This window comes from Carettochelys insculpta, chromosome 3 (genome assembly GCF_033958435.1).
Source record: "Carettochelys insculpta isolate YL-2023 chromosome 3, ASM3395843v1, whole genome shotgun sequence".
Classification (NCBI taxonomy): Eukaryota; Metazoa; Chordata; order Testudines; family Carettochelyidae; genus Carettochelys; species Carettochelys insculpta.
Genome location: NC_134139.1, coordinates 205025328 through 205050225, shown reverse-complemented (window position 1 = coordinate 205050225; position 24898 = coordinate 205025328). Strand labels below are relative to the sequence as shown.

Genomic DNA, 24898 nt, shown 5'->3' with positions numbered 1-24898 from the left:
CGCTCGGGCCAGCGGGCGGAGCAAGGTTTTGCCCTCGCAGGGGACCGCCCCCCGCATCCTTAACAGCGGCTCCTGGGAATGGGGGTCCCCGCTCCGGCTCCAGGTCCCCGGGCCTGCGGCGGGGGACGGAGGGGGAACAGTGACTGCGGCCCCATAACACCCCCGCTGCCCCGCCGAGGCCGCCGCCGACACTCCCAGGAGCTCCCTAGAAAACAGCCCGCCCCGGGCGCCGGCAGCCCCGAAACCGAAGGCTGTTACCCCCACCCCCCCCCGCCCCGTTCCCATCCCTGGGGCCTGATCCAAAGCCCGAGGAAGTCCTGCCGCTGACAGCAGAGGGCTTCCCACCAGCCCCCCCCCACACACCAGCTTTTTCTCCCGCACGTACCGGTGCAAAGGGGCGAGGCCCCTATCCAGAGACCTTCCTGCTCCCAGCCAGGGACTGCAGTGGAGACAAGATCGGGCCCCAAGGGTGATCGCTGCCAGGCTGAGCCGCAGCCCCCTCCATGGAGGATCGGGCCCCGAGAATAAGCACTGCGAGGCAGACCCGCAACCCACCCAGTACAGGACCGGCCCCCGAGCCTAAGCGCTGCGAGGGAGCGCCGCAGCCCCCCCCACCCCCGATACAGGATCGGCCCCCGAGGCTAAGCGCTGCGAGGGAGCGCCGCAGCCCCCCCCCCACCCCCGATACAGGATCGGGCCCCGAGGCTAAGCGCTGCGAGGCAGAGCCGCAGCCCCCCACCATACAGCCGCTGTGGGAAGTGTCGCTAGCGCCGGGATCCAACGGGCGGGAGTCAGAGCCACCCCCGGCCCGGCCCTTGGGGAGGAGGTGGGAGGCGGACACGCGGCCCGGGGCGGGGGGCACAGGGAGAGGGGCCGCCGGGCTTTCAAGCACGTGAGGTGTTAACGGCCCCCCCCCCGCCCCCCATGTAAACATAAGGGCTAGAAACCGGCCCGGCTCCTCCCCGGCTGCAGAACCCGGGAGAGTTAAGCAGCCTGTGTGAACGGTGGATGCCCCGGAATAACCCCCAGGGGTCTGGATTCCAGGTCAATTTCCTCTGGGGGCTGGGGGCGCTGAGCGGGGGCAGGCTGCAGACAAGGGGTGACAGGGGACGACCCCCTCTATGAATAGGGGGCAGAAAGACACTTTCTCCTCCCATTTTATTTCCCTTTCCTTCCTCCACCCCCTGCACAGTGGCTCTGGTCCTGCACTGGGAGGCTGCTTTCATTTCAAGATGATCTTATTCTAGGCCTCGGTGGAGCCCCTGCCGCAAATCTCCGCGGAGGTTTCACAGCGCTTAATATCCCCATTAGAGGAGCAATTAGTCACCTGCCAATGAGCGAGCCAATCAGAAAAGAGAGCTGATCTTCAGCCTTGCAGGGGGAGCCTCTTTTCAAGTTCAAGGTCAGAGTTCTCCTTCCTGTGGCCTTTGACCCCGCTTCCAGTTTATGTTTGGTTGGTGTACCTCCCTCCCCACAACCACACCCTCACAAAGCGCGGCAGCCACAGGACAACTGGGGGGAGCACTGGAGGATCCTCTTAGATGGCAAGCCAAGTCTTTTTATTTTTTCAATATCCTGAGCAAATTAATGAATTGATAGGTACATCAATACAGTCATTCAAACTGGTCTGTGTGTTCAGAACAAGGCAAGTCTCACTTATGCATGATTCATATTTCACTCCTGTTTTGCTTCCCTGACTTCGCCCTTCCCCAGCAACAGAATCGCAAATCATCTTAAATGCTCTAAATTTAGACCTCCAGGGAGACTGTAAACAGTTGTTTTGATGATCTCACCGCTTTAAATAAAGGGGGCAAAGAGGAATCCTGCAGTGCCTTCCACCCCCGGGGGAATGTCAGCTCACCCAAGTACACAAGTGACATTGCTTTGTGTCCCTCTGCTTGGGCTGCTTGTGCAGAAGGCTGTTACTCAGGCAGGAAAGAAACCCTGTGTTGTAGCAGTATTGTTTCTACTGTCACCTAAATGCCCAGTGTCTAAAGAGTAACCTTCAACTAAGTCACGCTTCAGAGCTCCAGTTACAGAGAAGAAAGAGAAGGGGAATCAACAGCACCCGGGTCCTCTGTTTGCATCTATTTGTTCATTTCAAGCTAGGGTGACCACATTTTCTTTGGAGCTCTGGGTCCCTTTGATGTGCCGGGGGGGGGGGCGGGGGAAAGGGGCAGCACCTCCACCCAGGAAGCACTAAGGGCTGACTGTCCTATTCCTCACTCTGTCCACCCTTGGCTGTGCCCCTTCCACTTTGCCCTGGTGCTGCAGTGGCTGTCCTGGGAAGCCATCACTTCCCACAAACAGGGGAGAGGAGGGGAAAAATTTAGGTGAGTGATTTCTCTTGTCACTTACTCCTTACCATGGGGCTCCTGGAAAAAGCCTCTCTCTTTCCGCATGCTGTTTTCGTATGTGTTGTTCATATATGTGTATGTATGCAGGCCCATACAAAGGGGGCGTTGCAAAGGGTGTCAAAGTCCCCACCCCCAAAATCTGGTTTCTCTCCATTCCTCCCTGCAGGAGGAACCCAATGCATCATGGCAGCTGTAGTACGGTGGCCAGCTCCCTGCCTAGAGAGCTGGTCCTGGAGTAAAGGAAGGGACTACACTTCCCAGCATGCCCTTGGCCACTAGCAACAGGAGAGGGAGGGGGACAAATATTTTGGAATATTACTTCTCTCTCACAGCAAGATCCCGGAAGGTAATTTCTGTAAGTACTTTATTACTGTGTACATTTTTTAATCTGTTTAGTTAATTTTACCAATCACTGTTTCCACTCAAATTTTTCATGAACCTCTTTTATATACACTTGCTGCACAACTATTTTGAGCTCCTTTATATTTAAAAAAGTTGTGGGTTCATGTTTACAAAATAATGCACATAGACACCCACTCCTCCAAAACTCCTGTGTACAGGCCTGGTACGTGGCTATAAGACCAACTGTAGTGGGTCAGGCCAATGGTCCATCTAGGCTAGTGTCCGGTGTCAGACAGTGGCCAGTGCCAAATGTTTCAGGTGGTATGAACAGAACAGGGCAATTCTGAGTGATTCATCCTGTTGTATGGTCCTAGCTTCTGACAGTTAGCCATTTAGAGATGCTCGGCACATGGAGTTACATCCCTGACCTATTAATAAATAGTTGTGGATGGACCTGTCCTTCATAAATGTTTCTTTTTTGAATCCAGTTATACTTTTGTCCTCCACAACATCTCAATGAATTGCACAGGTTGATTGTGTTTTGTATAAAGTAGTGGTTGCTTTGGTTGGCTTTAAACCTGCTGCCTATAAGCACACACCTCTGTGTATACACACTAGGCCTGACTTTCCGTCACTGTTGTGTTGTCATTGACACCTGTGCCAAAGTAAGTATAAAATGCTCTGATTTCCACTTGGTAGCCTTTCAGACCCCCATCTACAACAGCACATCTGATGGTAGAAGGTGGAGTTCATTCTGTAGCAATAAAATCAATCATGAACATATTTATCTACGTTTGGGGCCATGGGATTTTTTTTTGGTGGGGGGAGGGGCATCTCAGAAATAAAAAGGTTGAGACTCCCTGGTGAGGGCATCACCATCATGTCTAAACAGATCCTGGGGAGCCATAATTTTTGACATCACTGTTCCCTCCCAGAAAAAAATAAACATACAGTAATATTCAGACTAGTGGAGCTAATACAGGATGAAACTCGAGCCCGGCATTCTTTCATCTGGCAACACCCCTAATCCAGCATGCGTTTAGTTAGCTGGATGATTAGTTATCATGGGTGTGGCCGCATTTCCCACGGTCCCGTAAAGTTTGTTTCCTGTCACCAGTCCTGGCTCTCAGTGTTCTGGGCTCTTATTTAGCTGAAATTTACCCCTACGTGTCTTCCAAGAGCCCAGTAAGCAGGGGAAGTGTTGGAAGTGCTGCTAGACAAAATTCAGCTCCTGCGGTTGAGCAAATTCTCTTTTCAGCACTGGTCAGGTGCTGAGGGTGCCTGACTAGTGTGGTCCAACCTGTATATCTGCATGACAGAGGGAACAGTCTTGCACTGGCAATTTTTTGGTGACTTCTCCCAGTCACCCTGATTACATTTCATAGTTCAGTAAATGCCCAGTCCAGGATTCTGTTGTTCTCCTTCTTCTGTATGTTCTGTTTTTCTGTGATTTGCTAAGTGTACAACACCGCCCTGATTACTTCATTCTCCAGACTGTCTGTGTGCCTTTAGGGTTTTCTCAAATAAATCATTGTGATCTCCATGACATAAGAGGGATTCTCCATCTCTGATATTCGTGGTGACTTTTCTATTAACTTGTTTTTAATCTGTCTTGGGTGGGGAGATTTGTTTTTCTATTGAACCAATTCTTTAATGCCCCAGCTACACAAAAGAATTAAAACCTGGTGGGATAACCTCCATGTTAATATGGATTTGCCTGGCTGAAGTTTTTCTACAGGTAATATCATACATGGGGAAGACAGAAAAGTAATGTGTGTGTGTGTGTGTCTGTAATGTCCTATGTCAATTTATTCCATTGTGAGACTTGAAAGTTCTTTTCATTTATTATAATAGCCCATAAAGCCTTTTAGAGACGCAGACTTGGAAGAGGAAATTATGCACATAGGTGAATAACATACAGCGATTTGACTGACAACTGAAATTAAACTTGAACACAGCTGCATGATACACCAAAGGCTGTCACGTTGTAAGGGTTAAATCCACACTGATGAGGGATTGTGTCACTGTCTGCCTTGCAACCCAGGGTGCCTTACAATTCGAGGAAACCGGTGTGGGGATTCTGGGAGGGTGCACCAGCCATGCACCCCTGCTCCCTCCTGACCCTGCTCCACTCCTGCCCTCACCCTCCTCTTCCCACGGGAATATTGCTTTCAGGCTGTGCCACTTGGAGGAGTGTGCCACTTGGGATGGTGAGTGTGGAAAGTGAGTGCAAGGCTGGGGCTGCATGTGGCCCCCTGTACACCCCGACACATCACCTATGCTTACAATACGTGGCTGCAGTAACTCTGCCTTGGACACTCCTAGGCAGCCTGTGCAAGCATGTGGATCATACCCAGCAGAACAGACAACCATGGTTCAGTAAATCAGCTCTCAGGCTTCCCCTACCTCGGTTACCAGGTGCCCAACACACTCTCACCCCCGAATTTTCCCCAAAAACGTCCACCATGAAGTATCCATCATTGTTGCCTCTCATTTTTTCCATTCATGTGCAGATTTTTTCCACCCATGTAGGGAATGAATTTTGTTATGTACCAACACATGTACGAATGGGCACCACCAGGAGAAACACAAACCTAGTGGTGGGAGCTCTGCTAATCAGCTGGCCAGCATTGGAGTAGCACAAGCTCGCACATAAGGACATAAGAGTGGCCATACTGGGTCAGACCAAAGGTCCATCTAGCCCAGTATCCTGTCTGCCGACAGTAGCCAATGCCTGGTGCCCCAGAGGAGGTGAACCGAAGACAATGATCAAGCAATTTGTCTCCTGCCATCCATCTCCCGCCTTCGACAAAAGGCTAGGCACCATACCTTACCCCTTGCTAATAGCCATCTATGGATCTAATCTCCAAACATTTATCAAGCTCTTTTTTAAACTTTGTTAGAGTCCTGCCCTTCACAGTGTCCTCCGGCAAAGAGTTCCACAGGTTGACTGTGCGCTGTGTGGAGAAAAACTTTCTTTTATTAGTTTTGAACCTGCTACCCATTAATTTCATTTGGTGTCCTCTAGTTCTTATATTATGGGAACAAGTAAATAACTTTTCTGTATTCACTTTCTCCACACCATTCATGATTTTATGTACCTGTATCATATCGCCCCTCAGTCTCCTCTTTTCCAGACTGAAAAGTCCCAGTCTCTCTAGCCTCTCCTCATATGGGACCCGTTCCAAACCCTTAATCATTTTAGTTGCCCTTTTCTGAACCTTTTCTAATGCCAATATATCTTTTTTGAGGTGAGGAGACCACATCTGCACACAGTACTCAAGATGTGGGCGTACCTTAGTTTTATATAGGGGAAGTAAGATATTGTTTGTCTTATTTTCTATCCCTTTTTTAATAATTCCTAACATCCTATTTGCTTTACTGACTGCCGCTGCACACTGCGTGGATGTCTTCAGAGAACTATCCACTATAATTCCAAGATCCCTTTCCTGATCTGTTGTAGCTAAATTTGCCCCCATCACATTGTATGTATAATTAGGGTTATTTTTTATTATATGTGTAATTAGGGTTATTTCCTTACAAGGAACGCTGACATCCAGTCCTCTCCTGCATAGCTCAAGGACCCATATTAAGGTCAAATGCTCCTGTGAAGAGTCAATATATGCAGCAGCGTATCAGGCCAGGTCTATGACGGGGGGGAAAAACAATCAATTGAAGATGCACAACTCCAGCGACATGAAATTTTCCTGCTCCACACATCAGGAGGCCAGTGGGAGAAACTCTCCTGTCAACTTCCCTTACTCCTGGTGTCTGAGGAAAACCAGGGTTGACAGTGGAGCTCTGATCATTCGATTTAGCACAGACCCGAAGGCATGCTACATCAGAGCCCAGAAAGATTGACCACCACCACATCATTCTTCTGGTAAGTGTAGATGTCCCCTCACTTTAAATGGATTTAATCTCACATACATTAAACAGCACAAAGGTGGTTTGCAATAAAAATAAACAGCTTTATTAACAAAGGAGCAGGGATTCCATTAGTTCAGGTGTAAGGAATGAAGACCGAAGGAATTACAAGTAAAACAAAATGTGCTCCTAATGGCTTAAGACTTAACACGCTACTGCCTAGGTTTAAAGGTAAAATGCTTACTACATGCTCCTAGCAAGATGACTCAAAATGGGTGACTGACCTTTGGCTGGAACCTCTTCATAGAAGAACAAAGGTGCGCCCAAGTGGCAAAGATCTCAGGGGCTCTCTTCCTGTTTTTCTGTAGTTTAGTTCCCAAAGATTCAAACCTCCCACTTCAGCGAAGGACCCATCTTTCTCAGCTTGCAAAAGATGAACTCTCCTATGCCTGTCCCGTGATGGGTACCAAAGATGGTTTCTCACCTTCTTTAAAGCCCCCAAAGTTCAATTACCAAGCTTCAGGAGGCAGGAAGCCCTTCTGTGTGCTCAGCTTGCTGTGTCCACCAGGAAGCTGCCCTCATGCTGTTCTTCCCTTCCTGTGTCATGTATTCCAAAGAATGCAACCTGGGAGAATGGAGGAGCAGAGCTGACCCCTCATGCAGGGGTGATGCCCACCCTTGCACTCACCAGCAGCAGCGGGAAGCAGAGCAACCCAGACCCAGCCTGGTCCACTCTGCCATCTCTCAGCCACATCACTCTGCTTTCCACCACCTGCCAGTATGGGGCAGTCCCACCCCTTTCCTGAAGTGACGTGGCCTTGGGGAAATATAGCCAACCCCCATTCTCTGAAATACTGTCCTTTGGGGAAAAACACACAGAAGGGAAAGAACGGGAAAGCTCAGCCAAGCCTTTGAAACTTTGGGGGGTTCACTTCTCTTCCTTATCCGTTTCCCATGCAAATATGCTAAATGGCATAAAAAGACCCATTCTCTGCTCGTTATTCTGTCTCTTTGACATCCAAGTTCCACGAGCATATAGGGGCACTTGATTAATGGGGTGAATCTGTTCTGGACACCCAGTCCTATCCTTTTACTTATCCCTCCCTAGGCTTGGCTACACAAAAGCAGATGATCAAAAAGAACTACAGGAGAACCCCAATGGGCCAACCTTCGATTAACCGATGCTCTATTTCCTCTGACATGCTTCAGTGACCAGCCCTGCAGCAGCCAGCCCGCTCTGCCAGCCCTAGGCATCCACCCAACTGCAGATGGTTCCTCTCAGCCAGCCCTGGGCAGCTGGTCATGTGGCAGCTGGCACCACCATGGCAGCCGGGACCCTTAGGGCAGCAGGTCCTGTCAGGGCAGTTTACCAGTCAATAAATTGCCCTCTGGAGCATCATCTGAGTGGCTTTACGAAACACAGTATAATACCCATTATCTGACTTTTGGGGTTATCTGCCCATCCTTCGGTCCCAATTAGATCAGATAAACAGGGTTCTACTGTACCTGAGCTTCCCTCCTCTTAGCAGAGGACACACTATATGGTCACCACAGCCTTTCTATCAATTGGGTCACTGCCTCAAGGTGAGTCCCTCTGCCTCCCCAGACAAAACACCACTGGCCTCAGCCTTCAAGGTCCCAGTCTTCACATGGCCTAACTACTACAGTGCCTAGATACAGTGGCTGACGGGCCCTGTGTATAAACACCTGCAGTACGGCGATAGCTGTGTCGACGGACAGGCCTAACACAAGGCCTGAACCTTTGAGCTTTCATCACACAATGGCTGTTTCTACACATGCCACTTGTTCCGAAAGCGGCCTGCTAATAAACAGCTTGTAAAATGCTAATGAGGCACAGATGTAAATGTCTGGTGCCTCATCAGCATATGGTCACATGATTCGGAGTCTGGAAGGTCTTCTGGACCAGAAAACAGCGTGTAGAGGTGCAGCACCCAGGGGACCCCCCCAGAAGGAAGTCCTCTTTCCAGAAGCCCCTTCTTCCTGAACAGTCTTCGGGCATTATAGTGTGTTTCATAAAGCCAACGTATGATATAAAACTTTTCAGGAAGAAGGGGCTTCTAGACGGAGGATGTCCTTCTGGGAGATCCCCCGGAGGCCACGCCTCTACATGCTGTTTCGGACTCCTGAAGAGCTTCTTCCGGACTACGAATCATGTGACTGTATGCTAATGAGGCACCAAACATTGACACTTGTGCCTCATTAGCATTTTCCTGGCCATTTATTAGATGCGCCTTTGGAGCAAGTGGCATGTGTAGAAATGGCCAATGGGATTACTCATGAGATGGGAGCATGAGATGCCTGCAGGATCAGGCCTGCTAATTTTAACACTTCACATTTATATAATACTTTCCACACGAAGATCTCAAATCTCGATGCTGATGTTAACTACGCCTCACATCATCCCTGGGATATTATTAAAACACCCATTTACCATCTGGGTAAGCTGAGGGGTGGAAAGTTTATCTGGGCTGCCTAGAGACACACAAGGGTGTCCTGTGCAGTTGCATTTTCTGGATGACTCTGAGGGTACATCTATAATTACCGGTCAATCTTCCAAGGTTCAATTTAGCGTGCCTAGTGGGGATGCGCTAAATTGAACCATCACAGCTCAACAGTTGACTCTGGTTCTCCTTATTCTTGCGAGAAGTCAGGGAGATTGAAGGGAGAGTTCCTCTCATTGAGCTGCCTCAGTCAGGACAGCCAGATAAGTCAATCCTAGATAAGTCGATTCCAGCTACTCAATTGTCATAGCTGGAACTGCATATCTAAGGTCAATTTTCAGGTCTAGTGTAGACCTGCTCTGACTGTAAGTGACCTGGCTGGCAGGCAGAGTCAAGAGAAGGAGCAAACCACTGCTGCCTAGAAGCAGCTGCTGACAGCGTGCATCAGACAATATCATTGACAACACTTGCACGCAAATCAAGTAGGTTACAGCATGTTGCTATTGATAATTTGCACGCAAGAAGCGGTGTCAACTATATCATCCAAGTTATGCATGATAGGAAAAGGAGATGGGCTGGTTATATTGCAAGATTGAGAGACAACAGATGGATAGTGAGTATACTCCATTGGTATCCATGAGACTTGAACAGAACAAGAGGAAGGCCTCCAGTATGCTGGGTGGATCCTTTTGGGAGGATTAATGGAAGGACATGGGCGAGAGCAGTGTAATAAAGGACAGTGTGGAAAAGTTGTGATCTGCATTGGTGGTGAGACTATCCACATCGATGAAATCACAGATCTTTCCAAGTTTAAGCTTTTTACCTTTCAAGAAGCAAATTTACTAATTTTAAAGAGTATCTATGCACTAGCAACTTTCCGTCACACGTCCTTGTAGTCATGATGGTTTTTACTTCCTACTTTTAAAAGGCTAAATTGGGGTTATTGTGACCTAGCAGTTAAATAACTTGAATAAAAGTATAAAAGCTTAAAAGATAATGAGGTGCAAAGTCTTACTGATAATTTCAGCTTGCAGGCAGTTCTCTTTTAAAGGTAAAGCTTCTGATGAGGAAGAATAATGTAATTTAATCCCTTAGGCATATTTGTTGAAAGATACGATATCAGAATATTGCAGGGCCTGGTTATACTCTTAGCTACGCTGTTCTGAATCTGGAGTAAGTCCACTAAAAGTCCCTGGAGTCTTGCTGGTATAAAAGCAGCATGAGATCTTAATAGGTTGATTTTTCTCTGTACAACACCAAATGCTTGTTGCAAAAAATTAAAATATCATTAAATACATACAAAGAGTGAAGAAGAGAATTTACTGAAATATAAAATATTTCGGTGACATTTTTGCAAATGTAACTGCATTCCCAGGGGGTCTGCAGAAGAAGTAAATTACAGTATGATGTTTATTATTATTTATGTAAAATTGTGTGCTTAGTTCTATCTGAACACTTAAATGTTGCGCCTTTGGCCAAAACTGTTAGCCAAAATTCAAGGACAATGCAGCATTTTGTGCATCACAATGAGAAAAAAAATCTGATGGTAAGGAGTCTGGTATTTCCAAGATATCTGTGTGTGACTTCATAGAGAAAATCTCATTTTTTTAAATCTACCAGCTTGCCATATTTGTGTCTATGAATCCCCATTGTTGTGATATTACACCCAAAAGGTGTGGGCTCCCCCTTGTGTCCAACAGCAGCAGTTTGCTCAGAAGTCCTGCTGATATGACCCTCCTACCGTCAGCTGTGCCGTCGGGGGCTCCTTTGCCTGCACATTTGCTAGTGTGATGTGTGCCAGCGATGCCCCACTGCAATTTGCATTGGCCGGGCTGGACAGTCTCTCCATGGGGAAGTGGGAGGGTGGACATGGATCAGACATGGGGTAGTAGTGTGCAGGGGCCAGTGGGTGAGCGCTTCAGTCTCCCTGGACACTCAGTGGGGCAGATTTGGGGGTGACAGTTCTGAAACAGAGAAATTTCAAAAATCAAATGGAGAGAGAAATCTCTGAGCTGCAATTCATTTGCAAATTTGACTCCATTAACCAAGGATTAAACAGAGACTGGGAGTAGCTCGCAGCTTACAAAACCAGCTTCTCTGCCCTGGGCATTAATATCTCCCCATTAGACTCTGACAAAGGCTCACATCCCCCTGTCTGATCCAACTTGTTTTTATCTCTTTTGATAAGTACTATTGATACTGGGCCATTTCCACCTTGCTGAATAGACCTTGTCAGCTCTGGTCCTCCCTTTTACTGGGACCCCACTCTTTAAATACCTTCTGAAACCACCACCCACTCATGCATCTGATAAAGTGGGTCTTTGCCCATGAAAGCTTATGCTCCAAAATATCTATATGTCTATTAGGTGCCACAAGACTTCTTGTTGTCCTCCTACCCTACTTCACGTTACCTATTCTCAATTTCTTCTGAAAGGTGAAAGTGTTCAGCGCCTCTGAAAAGTAAGGGCCATGTGTTCCCAGCACTCTGCATGTGCTCACTAATGATTTCAGTGAAACCAGGAAACAAAGCAAAGGCAGATGCATTGGGTTCTGATGCACTATAAAGATGGAAGTGAAGAACTTCTTCCTGACTTCCTGCAATAAATCTCCATTGATCAATACACAAAACCACAGAAACTAAAACATGGAAAGGAAAAGGTCTATGAGATTATCTATATTACATGGAAGATAAACCCAGTCAGGAGTTCAATTTTGTGTGCCTGGTAGAGATGTACGGAATCCAACTATCAAGGGTTCACAGTCGATCCCAGTGCTCCTTGATATTGCAAGGAGGAAGGGAGGCACCTCCCTCTGTGAAGACAGCCAGATAAGGTGATTGCAGATAAGTCAATCTAGCTACACAATTCTGTAGCTAGAATTGTGTATCTGCAATTGACTTACTTGCCTCGTGTAGGCAAGGCCTAAGGGCTAGTCCGATGCCTACTAAATTTCCGGGGGAGTTAGGTCACCCCATCCTTCAAGCTGCCTTTAAGAAAAGGGAGAGCCGAGAAGATGGGCAAACAACTGTCTCTTAGAAATGACTTAACCCATGAAGCAGAGGGTAAGGGAAGAATGAGAACTGATGGCTGGAAGCTAACGCAACACAAACAGACTGGAAAGAAGGTCTGATGTTTAATAGTGAGGGAAATTGATCATTTACCAAGGGATGTTAAAGGTATGATGCAGGAATCAGTGGATGAAATCCTATGAGGTGCTATGGTGGTGGTGTGACTAGGTGATCATAATGGTCTCTTGCCATAGGGCCAATAACTACCATGGGCCCAAGAACAAGAGGGATGGGGAGGCCTGGCACCTTGCCCGAGAAGGGTGTGGCCAAGACAAAAGGGGCGGGGCCTCCCTACCTCCCAGCCCTGCAGAGCAGCGCATCAGCGCTACCAGCGCTACCTGGAGCAACTGCCCCCTTTGCCCCTTCCACCACCCCACCAGTGGTGGGGCTGGTGTCTTGTGGCTTTACAACACATGGATCAGTTAAATACCTTCTGGCATTTAGTGATCTGTTAAGCAAAATCCCAGGAACACTCACCTGGCCAACAAACATTACAAACCAAATTCAGCCCTCTGATACTTGGGCACCATTCCTCATGAACTGAAATAACATGGGGGGTGGGCAGGGGGCTTCAGACTAGCTGAAGTCTTTGGCCGACTACAGAGAATAATCTTGAACTAGACAATCAGGGATTGGAGTTAGGGGCAGCTCTCAGCAAACTCAGTAGGAAAAAAAATCCCATTGACTTCAGTGTGAGTTGGATCAGGAGACTGGGAACTTATCAGTAGTGTAATGCACAAGGCCTTTCTTGTTTGTTTTAAAATATTTTTATAGAGATTTAGTGATTCCAAAAAGTTCTTTTCCTATCAATCATTCTACTCTTGGGGTGTATACACCCAAACCATTCAGTATTATTTGATGCTTCTGTGTTTCATCTCTGAGATCACAGACAATGGAGACAGAAGATGATAGTGGATGAAAGCTGATTATACAGCTGCTTTTGGCATCCCAAATCACTGTAAAAATTAAAAAAAAATATCAAGGGAAATGCTTTTTCATATAATGGGAGATTAAACTGTGGAACTGATTGCCACAGGGTATCACTGAGAACTAGAATTCAGAGCGACTGGGCATTTACATGGGGAATACTAACAAAAAGAGTGTTGGAAGGGAGTTAAAAGCTCGTGTTTCAGTTGTTGGTCGTGTTCAGATGAACTACTGAAATGATCTAGCCTGATAGTTCCTATATCTGTCACCACACTTGGCTACTCCAGCCAAATGAAAGGACAGGAAGGAGGTAACTGCTGGACAAGAGGCAGTGGAGAGGAGAGGCAAGTCCCCTGAAAATTATGGTTTACATCTTCCTGAGCCTAAACTAATTCTGATCTTGGCTGAACAATATTACAATTGAATCCTAAAGTAAATTGAAGTGGAGTTGCTTGATACGTAAGAATCATGTCATGCTCATATCTGTACTAGGAGATTGGTTTATGTGGCAAGGTTAGCCTCACTCCTGGGTCCCAGCTCTTTGTTCTGCTCACAGTTCCACTGTGAAACTGAGTACTGCAGTAGGGGCCTGATGTGCCCTAGCTGTGGTTTGGACTTGTCACTTGGCTGAAGGGGGCTGAGGTACTGGCTCCCTGGTCTGCCAGGGTTGGGTAAACAGTTCTCCACAGCCTCTGACTGTCCTTGGTGGTTGCCTGTGGGGAGAGGAACCAAAACACTCTGTCAGGGCTCCCTCCCCGACTCTGACACTCTGAGTGCAGAAAGTGAGGTCCTTACAAAAAAAAAAAACCAAAAACCTTAAAAATAATTTGCCACCACCACCAAAGGGAAAATCCCCCCTTAAACCCAAGAAGACACACTTGGATATCTTCCTGTGAGGTAAACCTGTAGCTTCACCCTTTTCGCAGGAGATAGCTTGGAAACAAAGATCTGTAATCTGATAGCTAAACTTGCTTTAGACAGGCATTCACACAGACACTCTCAAGGACACAGAAATCAAAATCATTGCATTCAAAAGTAATTTATTCACAAAAGATGGAAAAATACCAAGAAAATAAATAAGCATACTTAGTTGCTAGAGGTAATTAAAGCAACTAAAGATTATTGATATTAGAACACAGAGAATTACTCCCCTAGGATTCAGCTAAGAAGTTACAGAGTACAAGGGAAAGAAAAAAATCATCAGCCTGGGAAGTGCCTCATCAAGTCCAAAATGAAAAAAAACCTGATCATGTTTAACTAAGCATTTCCCTTCTGTTTACATAGCCATACTCTGATTAGGAGGTGGCCAGGAAATTTACTGACTTTATCAGCATTTTTGGTCTCTCCCTGCTCCAGTCACAGAATGCAAAGAGCTCTTAGCCTGCAATTGTTCTCATTAAAAAAATAAAAAAGGATACTCTCTTCCCACTGGCTTACTTGGCTGTGTGCACCCTCCACCACCACCCAGAGTCCTCTGAGGGTTAACCCTTGATAGGCATTCATTCATGACATGCTCCCTGTCTCCTGCTCTCTCTCTCTCTCTCTCTCTCTCTCTCTCTCTCTCTGTTTTCCATTCTCCTCCCAGTAGGGAAGGTCTCTTAAACACTCCCCTGGCAGCCTCAAGAGTGACCTCAGCTGCCCCTAACTAATGTATAGCAGGCCCTTCTCAGCCACTTCCACAGGTCACCTGCCCCTGGCTGCCCTGAAGTAGCCCTCTGCTAATTAGCCAGGCCGCCTCTCCTTGTTTAGTGTTGCCTCTTGCCCCATCTAAGTCAGCCCTCTGGCCTGACCCTGTCACATTTCCTGATGACTTTTTTACAGCACGTCATATTTCTGTGTCTTTGTTTTATATTTTTAGCTCTCCCACTTGGGCGCCTGCCTTGGACTGACTGCCCCATGCACCACGATGACGTGCACTAACAGTCTGTTGCTGCGCTTTGATTAGTCCTCTTGAAAACAGGAGTTCATCAAAACACATTAACAAACCATTCATACACCTCTGTGGTGCACACCTAGGCAGTTTATCTGAGGTTGATTCAAACTCCAGCTTGTTATGATGTTATGATGTTCATGGACCTCAGCTTTCTCCCCTGTTCCTTCACCACATGAACATCTTTTCCATCATAAGCCAAAAATAAATAATCACACACTTATAGGACTGGATGGGATGCCATGAAGTCATCTATCCTAGTCCCTAGCACACGTCGCTGGACTAAATATTACCCAGACCACCCCTACGAGGCAATGTTCCCTCTCATTTTTTTCTGTCCACGGGTGGAATACATGTTATGTGCACTGAGGCATGTGTGGCTGTACACCAGTAATAGAAACACAGGCTGCCCATTGTGAGTGGCTCTGGGTGCTCTGCTAATCAGCTGAGCAGCACCTGAATCTCTCCTGGGCAGCTGCCCAAGCACTCAACTTACAGGAAATACTGCTGTCAGGTGCTCATCTAACCACAACCTCCCTAGACAGTTTATTCCAGTGCTTATATTTGTACTGTATAAATCTTACAAGGGGGAGAGTCACAGCCCTCGTTGCTGTGAATCACACACAGTGGTTTAGAAAAGCAAGACAGGTTCTATTTCCATCCCTGCTGGATGTTTGCTTTAGGAAGAATCGCTTCCAACGTGAACTTTCCGCAATTCCAAGCGTTGACTCTTCTCTGCTGATAACAGATAATGAGGTGACAGTATTAAATGTGAAAAGTCTGAAAAGTTACAGATAGGCTTGGACCAAAGCCTTCCATCTCTGAGCTGTGTGAGATTTTGGGTCTGGATCCAGATTCAGTGCCTCAGTCCCATCTCTAGTGAATATCAGGGATAACTCTGTGGCAGTAAAATAAAGCAGCAGAAATGTAACACTTCAAAGACTAACAGAATGATTTGTTCGGTGATGAGCTTTGGTGGGACAGACCCACCTCTTTGGATCAGTTTCATTTCCAATACAGACTGACATATACAAGGACAGAGGACCAAAAAGAAAAAAAATGGCAATAAAAACTGCCAAATCAAATAGGATAGAAGGAAGGGGGTGGGGGGATGTTAATTGTCCTGTCTGCGATGATTATGAGCATCAAAGAAAGGGAAGCAGTCCTTGTAATGGGTGACGTAGTTAATGACTCTATTCACACCATGTGTTGGTGGGTCGCAGTACTTTGACTGTCGAACTGGGAGAAGACCTATTATAGCATATGCTTTGTTATGTGCCACGCATGGAGAATGGGGGTTACTAGGTAATCAAATGTACTGATTATTCAAGTTTTTTCACCAAATGCCAAAAAAAAGGTGGGGGGCTGTGGGATGGGTCAGGTAATACACACCTCATAGAACTGGAAGGGACCTTGAGAGGTCATTAAGTTCAGTCCCCTGCCCTCACAATTTTTTTTAATTTCTTTGCCCCAACCCCTAAGTAGCTCCCTCAGGGGCTGTGCTAACAAGAATGGGCTTAGCAGGCCAATGCTCAAACCACCAAGCTATCCCTCTCCCCTCTGATGATGGCACTGTATTATACTCAAAGGCATGACAAGAACAGATTTCACTGCTGCAAGCTTACACACGCGACTTCTGCAAGCACCAGAAAATGATGATGGGTAGCTAGTGAAATTCTTCTGGTTTACTGAAGGGGGAATTGTATTGCCATCTATGGCAGATGCTGGTTAACTGAATTTTCCAGGTAAGGTGACCGATAAGAAGGCTTGTCCTGCACTTTAAAAGAGAGAGACTAGGGAAAGCACAAATATATATTCCAAGGAGAACTCCTGCCCCAGGGCGTTGAACTAGAAGTGGGGCAGACTTCTGAGGTGAAGACAAGTGAATTAATGACCATGTGAATTTGCTATATAATCCAGCAGCGCTATCCTTTGCCTCTCTGGCTAGGGTTAGTCCTTTGCAATGGTGATTAACTCCACCAGAGGTCAGTAGCTGCCTTATTTTGCTCATGGTGGTGTGGTTCCTTTTCTTTCTGAATGCTTTGGAAAGGAAATGAGAAAAATGCCAAATGGCCACTTGTCTCCCTCTTCCTGTGCTAGGTTGTCCTATTTCAGAGGGACACCTGTTATTTTGTCATGTTTGTGCTTTTACACTTGATTAATGCTTAATGTTACCTCCTGTCCTCCTTTCACATCTGAGCACAAGTTTTCTCTCCAGAAACGTCACCTGCTACTTCAAAATATTTCAGTTTGACACAGCGGATTGAGCAAAAAAGCTGTCAACTCCACTGAGAGAGGGAAACTGGGACTGGAACCAGGATCAAGCTCTGAATTTCAGAGGAGGGCCATAGCGCTACAGTGGGAATTGAGATCTGGATCATAATTTGGCTACTCACTCCTACTTCATTTTAATGGAATTGTTGAAAAATGTGTTTGTTTCTTCACTTCCTGTCCTCATCCCTAAACTTCTCCTGTCTAACACATCCAGTATTGGCCCATAGCTTATGGAACAGGTAATGTCAAGTATCAGCTACAGGGGAAATGCCCAGAGGGCTTTTGAATTGAGTAGACAATTGCTTTGTTGTACCTTAGGACAGAGGTGGCCAACCTGTTAGAGACTAAGAGCCAAAATAGCTGTGGACAGAGTGCAAAGAGCCACGTATTAAAAATCTATAGATAGATAAACATAGTGACAGGATGAGGCCAAGGAAACAACTTACAAGAGAAAAAGCAGCTTGAAACAACCCTGGCAATCATGCTGAGGGGGAGCAGCTGGGGAAGAGGCTGCCCTAAATCAGCTAAGGTCAGCCAGTCCCACTTGAGGCTGCCTTTTAAAAAATCTTCCCCCCAGCTGGGTGGGGAGACAAGGTCGAGGAGGAGATTGGAAAGGAGTGTAGAGTTTCAAGCAAGCAGTATTAACAACTCATAGTGACCGCAGAGGCAGTAAGCAGCTCCTCCAGGTAATCTCAAAACTCAGCCAAGGGCTGAGGGTACTGGGTGCTCAGCCTGACCAAATTGGGGGTGGGGCTTTTACCTGCTGCCTTCAAGTCTAGGGACCAAAGCTTGAACCCCAGCAAGGGAAACAAGGCCCCACATGTTCCCCAGCAAGGGAAACAAGGCCCCACAGATTGAAGCCTGCCCCCATCTCTAGCCTTTACCTGCCTCAACCCCCAAATCTGCCTCCCAGCCCCAAGTTTTACTGCCCCCCCATCCCCAGGCTTAACCCATCTCAGACCCAAACCCCTCAAATATCTCACTCAACAAGCGAATGAAACTACCTTAGCCACTGCTGCTCCTCCGACTCTAGTCCCAAGGGCCTAATGCAGGATGATGCAAGACCCATCTGGCTCCCCTGCTGGCAGCAGCTGGGCAGGGGGCTGCAGAGGAGTCAGCAGTGGCCATGTCCACAGCCACAAATGACTCCTTAAGCTGCATGTGGTTCAGGAGCCACAGGCTGCCAAGCCCTGACTGCGGAACCCTAACTTTCACTTGGTGGAACCCCACCGTTCTGTGGGACACCAATTGGGAAGCATTGGTTTAGACACTGCCCCCCCCCCCATTGGTGGTCTGTACCATCTGACTTGGGCTTGCATGGTTGGGCCTGATGCTATGTGTAGTGACACTGCTGCTGTTTGGGCTCAGGCTGGAGCACAGACTCTAGGGCACTGCAAGGTGGGCCTGTCTGCCTGCTACAGCCATGGGTTGGGTTTTGGGGGGACAGGAGGAGAGTTGCCCCCCACAAACTGCAAGCCTTGGGCAGGCATGGAATTCCCCCCTCCATGTATGGCTTCATTGGCCTGGCTGGAGCTTACTTTTCTCCTGCCCCAACCCCAACATGTCAAACTGTGCCTATGGCTGTGATCCTTTTGCTCTGTCATAGGGAAGCAAGGAAGAGCTCAGTGGAACCAACAGGGCACTGCAGCACCCCCCGGGCTCTGCACCCAGGGGCCAGCTCTGCTGCTGGTTCTGTCAGTCCTGGGTCCTGCTGGCCTTTAGGCACCCTCAGGGTCCAGCCACCTGCCATCCACACGGGCTCTGCAGCCCACTGATGCCAGTGTCTGGGCCACTGGCCCTGCAGACTCTACTACCGCTTGAGGTTCTGCCACCCACCTGGGGCTCCACAGCTGCCTCTAGTGATGGCAAGATGGATTGGACACCATTTGTCCAATCTGGGACAGTTGGTAAGCTTAGATGTGACCCAAGCCTGGAGGGCGAACAGGTGTGTGGCCGGGGGGAGGCACTGCTCAACCCTAAAAACAGTTCCAATGCCACTGGCAGAAAGATGCTCTTTATGTTGCAAGGAAGGGAAAAACATCCCCTCACCACCACTTAGAAAGTTTCCCCCCAGTATTACTTTTGTAAACATTCTCTGCCAGTCAAAGGAGCTGTCGCTCTGGACCACACCTATGAGGAGTGCCAATAAGCCCTTCCACTTCATCGAGAAACAAACACAGGCAGGGCTCAAATGGAAATCACCTTTCTCACCCTCTGGCAGACAGTAACATTGCTTCTTATGTGTGTTGCATTGTTGCTGTAATACAGGTTGAACCTCTCTAATCTCGTCCGGCAAATCCATATTCCAGCATGATTTTTAGCTAGCCAGATGACCACTTGTCACGGCTGTGGCCAAGTTTTCTGCAGTTCCATAAAGTTTGTTTCCAGCCACCAGTCCTGGCTCTCAGTGTTCTGTGCTTTTATTTAGCTGTAACTTACCCTTAAATGTCTTCTAAGAGCACAGTAAGCAATACCAACCTTCTGTGGTCTGGCAAATTCTCTCATTCAGCACCAATCAGGTCCTGAGTGTGCCAGATAAGAGAGGTTCAACCTGTAACGTGCCTACAACAAAAGTAGATTTTTTTTTCTTGTTGCCATAAGGTTTTGCGGAGTTGTTTGTTTTCCCTTAAAAGAAGCTTATGTAGCTAAATTATTTAATGGGAAAAAAGAACTCCAGGCACCAGTGAGACCTGAATTCACCTATGTTCCTCAGCCACCAGGTGTCACTCTTGTCTGCAGAGGCAGATTGTGACTGGCCAATATTAAACCCTAACTTAATTAATAAATCTTGCAACTTTATCAGATGAAGGTAACAGTCCCCTTTTGCAGACTCTGCCAGGTCTGAATGTCAAACCACCCACTGTCTAAATGTAATGGTGTTTGGATCTAGGGTTTTAATCTTGCCCATTATTTGCTATATACATGCTACATATTATTAACTTGGTGTTTTTATGCAGTAAAACAGGAGCAACTGCAAAACTGAATGTGGATTGAGACTTCTAACTCAACACCCCCTCCAAACCCAGGGTTTTACCTAGAATTTCTCTTTATTCTGCCAAAAAGCATTAGCTCTTGCAGATCACTCCTGCTCTTCTGATGTTAGACAATCATGTGATTCAGCAGATCAGGCTATAAAATATGTCCATCTTTGGTGATAAGGGAATTCCTCTCTCTCAGAAAACCAAGGACATAAATGCTGCAAGCTTGCGTAATTCTCTAAAACATCAGTTGTTCTGCAGTTCAATAGATGGCTTTGTGCTTTCATGTTGTGTTTCTAGAACTGTGACTTTTTCATGACTTCCCGTCACATAATTTTCTGATAATTCTGTTTTATTTCTTTCTAGTTCAAACATCTTTAAAGACACAAAAGCTGATTTATTATCAAAAGAATGAAATCAAAATTTCAAGCCTTTAAATGGAGAAAAAACTGCTTCTAACAAAATCCAAGAACCTGTTTGTCCTGACTGAGAAAGCTTAGCAGGAAATTGAACAGCTGATAAAAGCACAATAATTCTTGGTCCACAAAGCAGAGACGCTAAATCTAACTAAACAGCCCTTGCCTGCAAATACTTACATGTATCAGCTACATGGGGAATGGTTGCATATTCTGTAGCAATGTGACCCTGTATTGCCATTCAAAAGCATGGGTTTGTGTTAGAAGTGAAAGGATCCTAATTTTGCAATGGATAAAAAATACCCCATTTCTACAGATTATCATTTTAGCAGAATCCTAAATCTATGTGGAGTCACATTGGTTTTAATGGGGTTCCAGTGACAGGGCAGAGATCCACCTTCATATTTCTTTTTCCAGGACTAAAGCCCATTCTACAGATTTTGGAATCAATCTGGATCATCAAACAAAATATAGGATGTGGTAATGCTCTGGATATAACCTCCTCAAAATTCCTGTTGAAGATATTGGAATAACCAAAGAAGAGTAATCTATAGATCACTCATCTGAATTTTAGGTCTGACCCCTGCAAAAGCTGCAGCAGGACTTCCGAAGTTCATTTGTTTGTGTTACCAATTAAATGAGAACATGATCAATAAAGTTCTGTACTGCATATCTCCCTAGAGATTCTCTGTGCCTTGATTCTCCAAACATCCCTGTGACAGGGAACATGGGAGATTTTTCTCCAAAGCATACATGAATCTCTTGAACTTGTAAACTGTGTCTCATGACATTTATGGCATAACTGTTTGTGAGTTGGCCAGAAATGTTGCTACAAGTTGAGTGGTTTTTGGTTTGGTTTGGTTTGGTTTGGTTTTTGGGATTCCTGCTTGGAAAGCCTGACCTCTTTATTTTAGTCACTCTGCTTTGCCCTTCTCTTCCTTGAATGCTGGCTGGCCCCTTTTTTGGGTTACCCTTGAAGCAAATACACAACAAATTTGTCTTCAGAGCTTTAGAGTTGTGTCCACTTGTTTGTCTCAGATCAATTACCGTATATTATATAGTCTCCTTTAAATCAGACTGAACTAGGAGATGAACTGGAAGATAAATTGGCTTATTAAAAACTAACCTCAAATTTGGTTCAATTACTGATGCACTGTCCCAGGAATTGTATGGAAAGCTTCTTATATGCATAGCATCAATAAGTCTTATGAATGTTTCATGGAATCATATGGTTAGAAGAGACCTCAGGATGTCAAGTCCAATTCCCTGCTGAAAGCATGACCAATCCTAACTAAATCATCCCAGGGAAGGTTTTGTCAAGCCAGGTCTTAAAAACATCTAGGGATGGAGATTCAACTGTATCCCATTCCAGCACTTTACCACCCTCCCAGGGAAATTGTTTGCTTGTTTGTTTTTCTAATATCCAACCTGGACTTCCCACACTGCAACTTAAAACCATTTCTCCTCATTCTGTCATCTACCACTACTGAAAACAGACCCTGTCCATCCTTTTTGGAGCTCCCCACTTCAGGTAGTTGAAGGCTGCTGTCAAATCCCCTCTCACTCTACTCTTCTGAAGACTAAATAAGTCTAAATCCCGCAGCCTCTCCTCATAAGTCTCACACCCCTGCCCCTAATCATTTTTGTTGCCCTCCACTACACTGTCTCCAATGTGTCCACATCTTTTCTGTAATGGTGTGGAGGCGTGCAGAATTGGATGCAGTATTGAAGATGTGGCTTCACCAATGCCAAAGGAAGGAGAACAATAACTTCCTGGATCTGCTGGCAATGCCTAAATCCCTTTGCATCTTCGGAGCCCAACTCTGGGGGACTTCAGCTCCTAAATGCCAGAGTCACTTTGAAAACTGAGGCTCAGCCTCCTAAATGATGGAAGCCCTTGTGCAAGCATAAGCCTCAGTCACCTTTGACAGACAATTCCTACCCATGTTCCTCCTCACCCCAGAGGTAAGGATTTGTAGCTTGCCTCTACCACTAGTGACCTATCGCTTAGTGATGCTGGCCAGCAAAGAAGGGGCGGAGCCACAGCTTTGCACATGCTCCACCCATGTCCCGCCCACCTGCTGTGGGGAAGGATTAAGCAGCTGACTGTTCTTGTTCCTCCTGCCTGCCGGGGGCAGAGTCTAGTGCAGCAATGTAAGGGGGCCTTGTGCCCTCTGATTGCCTGATGCCTTACTGTCTAGCCCTAACACAGACAGGTCTTTTGCTAGGTGTGCTCAGCTGTCACTGAACGGCTGAGATCTGGGAGGTTCATGTGTTCCCCACGGTAGAGGTTAAGCAGAGAACCTCTGTCTGGCTGGGAGATTCTTCTTACTTCCTCTCCTGAAGACACGGCACGTTGCCACTTAGCATAGACATCTCGCGTGACCCCAGCTGGGGGCCTGTGCTGGCAGTGGCAGCAAGTTGCGGAAATGTTGTAAAAATTATCTCTAAAGGAAGGTCTGAGAGCCATGGGGGGAGGGGAGTCCTGTGATAGCTGTGAGAGTTGCAGGCATCTCTTTCCTTTTCAGCAGGACCAGCTGACGTCACAAGACACTGCTTTCCTTTGCAAATCTCAGTCTGCATCTATGGGGGTGCATGAGCATGTGTGTAAGGGATGTACATGTGGCTCAGAGTGTGTCAAGAGTGTCTGGATCTCTGTGTGTGTGTGTATGTGTGTAGGGAGTGTGTGTATGGATGGAGAAAGGGTCTCAGTGTGCATCTGCTTGTGTGCAACATCTTTTTCCCAGTCTAGCCAGCTATTCCAAGAGGCTCAGAGATGGCCATGAAGAACTTTCCTTCCACCCCTGGCCTCCTGGCTGGGCCTGGTGTGCTGTGCTCACATGGCTGGGGAGGAGCATCCAGGTGTGATGGAATTCACTCCAGGGGACTCATTGTTAGCCCTAACCAGCTTTATTCAGGAGGGACAGTGTCACTGCACTGCATGAGTTACCCCTCTGGCTTCTGGGTACTGAACGGCTAACTTTCTAAGCAGTTCTCCCACCTGTCCATGGTGGGGCCTCCCATGTGGATAACCAAGTTCAAATTGGCAGCATGTTGAAGAAGAGAGGATCGCACTGTGCTCTCACTGAGGCTCTATTTCTGTTTCTGTTTTATTAATTTTCCCTTTATCTAAAAATAACATCACTTGGCCCAGACACATGAAATACATGATACCATACAACAGCTGTGTCAAAAGCTGATTGCCAAATGCCAGCACCTAGCTCCTACTTGTGTCCCTGTTCTTGTCACTAAGAACCACTGGAGGCTGTCAGCTGACTTTGTCACAGGAATTGAATAATTCTGGAGAGCACAAGTTTTGTTTTTCCACTGTCTGTCCTTTGACACAGTGAGGTCCAACGGTCCGGCTCTGACAGGTCACCAGCCTTGCATAATAGACACTATGTCCCAGAGCCTCAAGAGATGTTTATGTGCTATAGGACAGAGATTGGTCTTGAAGGCCTATAGACTTTAAAATGGTTACATTAAACCCTCGAGTTATGGGTATGTTGCATTCCTGCAACCTCTGGGAACTCAAATTTTCATGCTAGTCAGGGCTGGTCAATTTCCTGGCTGCTTCTCCCCATCTTCCCCCAGCCGTGGGGCTGTCAGGCTGATGGCAGCGCTGCTGGGGAAAGGCATGGAGAAGATCATACTCAAATTCAATACATTAAAACTTGGTATGAACAAAGACAGCAATTATCTCATGCATTACAAGGGCTATTTCCCTTCCTTGGATGTTTGCAATTATCTCAGGCAAGACACTCGTCATCCCTACCCCTCACCTGCCTCCTTCAGGTCTGTGTATTTGATTTGTCAGTTTTTATTGAAAATTTTTTTGGACCTCTGTGCTATACAACTGGGTCTGGACTGGAAATTCTATGGATCTGAAGAAGTGGGTCTGTCCCACGAAAGCTCATCACCCAATAAAACATTTTGTTAGTCTTTGAAGTGCTACAGGACTGCTGTTTTGTTTCATTAGAATAGAGACTAACATGGCTCCCTCTCTATTACTATTCACAAGCACAGAGTCAGAGCATAGCATAAACACGTCGATGAAAGGAGGGAAGTAACTCAGCATTAGTTTGGAAAATGCTGCGACGAGGGTTCCTAGACATAAACCAAAGGTCCTTTTCATGTGCCCATACCTTCCCTGAATTTAAGAAAGAGCTAGATAAATTCATGGAGGTTAGGTCCATAAAAGGCTATTAGTCAAGTGTAGGAATGGTGTCCCTCACCTCTGATTGTAAGAGGCTGGAGATGGATGGCAGGAGACAAATC

At 46.7% G+C, this 24898-nt stretch overlaps 1 long non-coding RNA gene across 1 annotated transcript; it reads left to right on the top strand.

Annotated features, from left to right (window-relative positions):
• The first annotated feature begins 1488 nt into the window (after positions 1-1488).
• LOC142010647 (uncharacterized) lies at positions 1489-21240 on the top strand. Its single transcript, XR_012644858.1, has 3 exons — positions 1489-1645; positions 2524-2712; positions 21038-21240. It is a non-coding gene; the product is annotated as an uncharacterized LOC142010647 (long non-coding RNA).
• The last annotated feature ends 3658 nt before the right edge of the window (positions 21241-24898 follow it).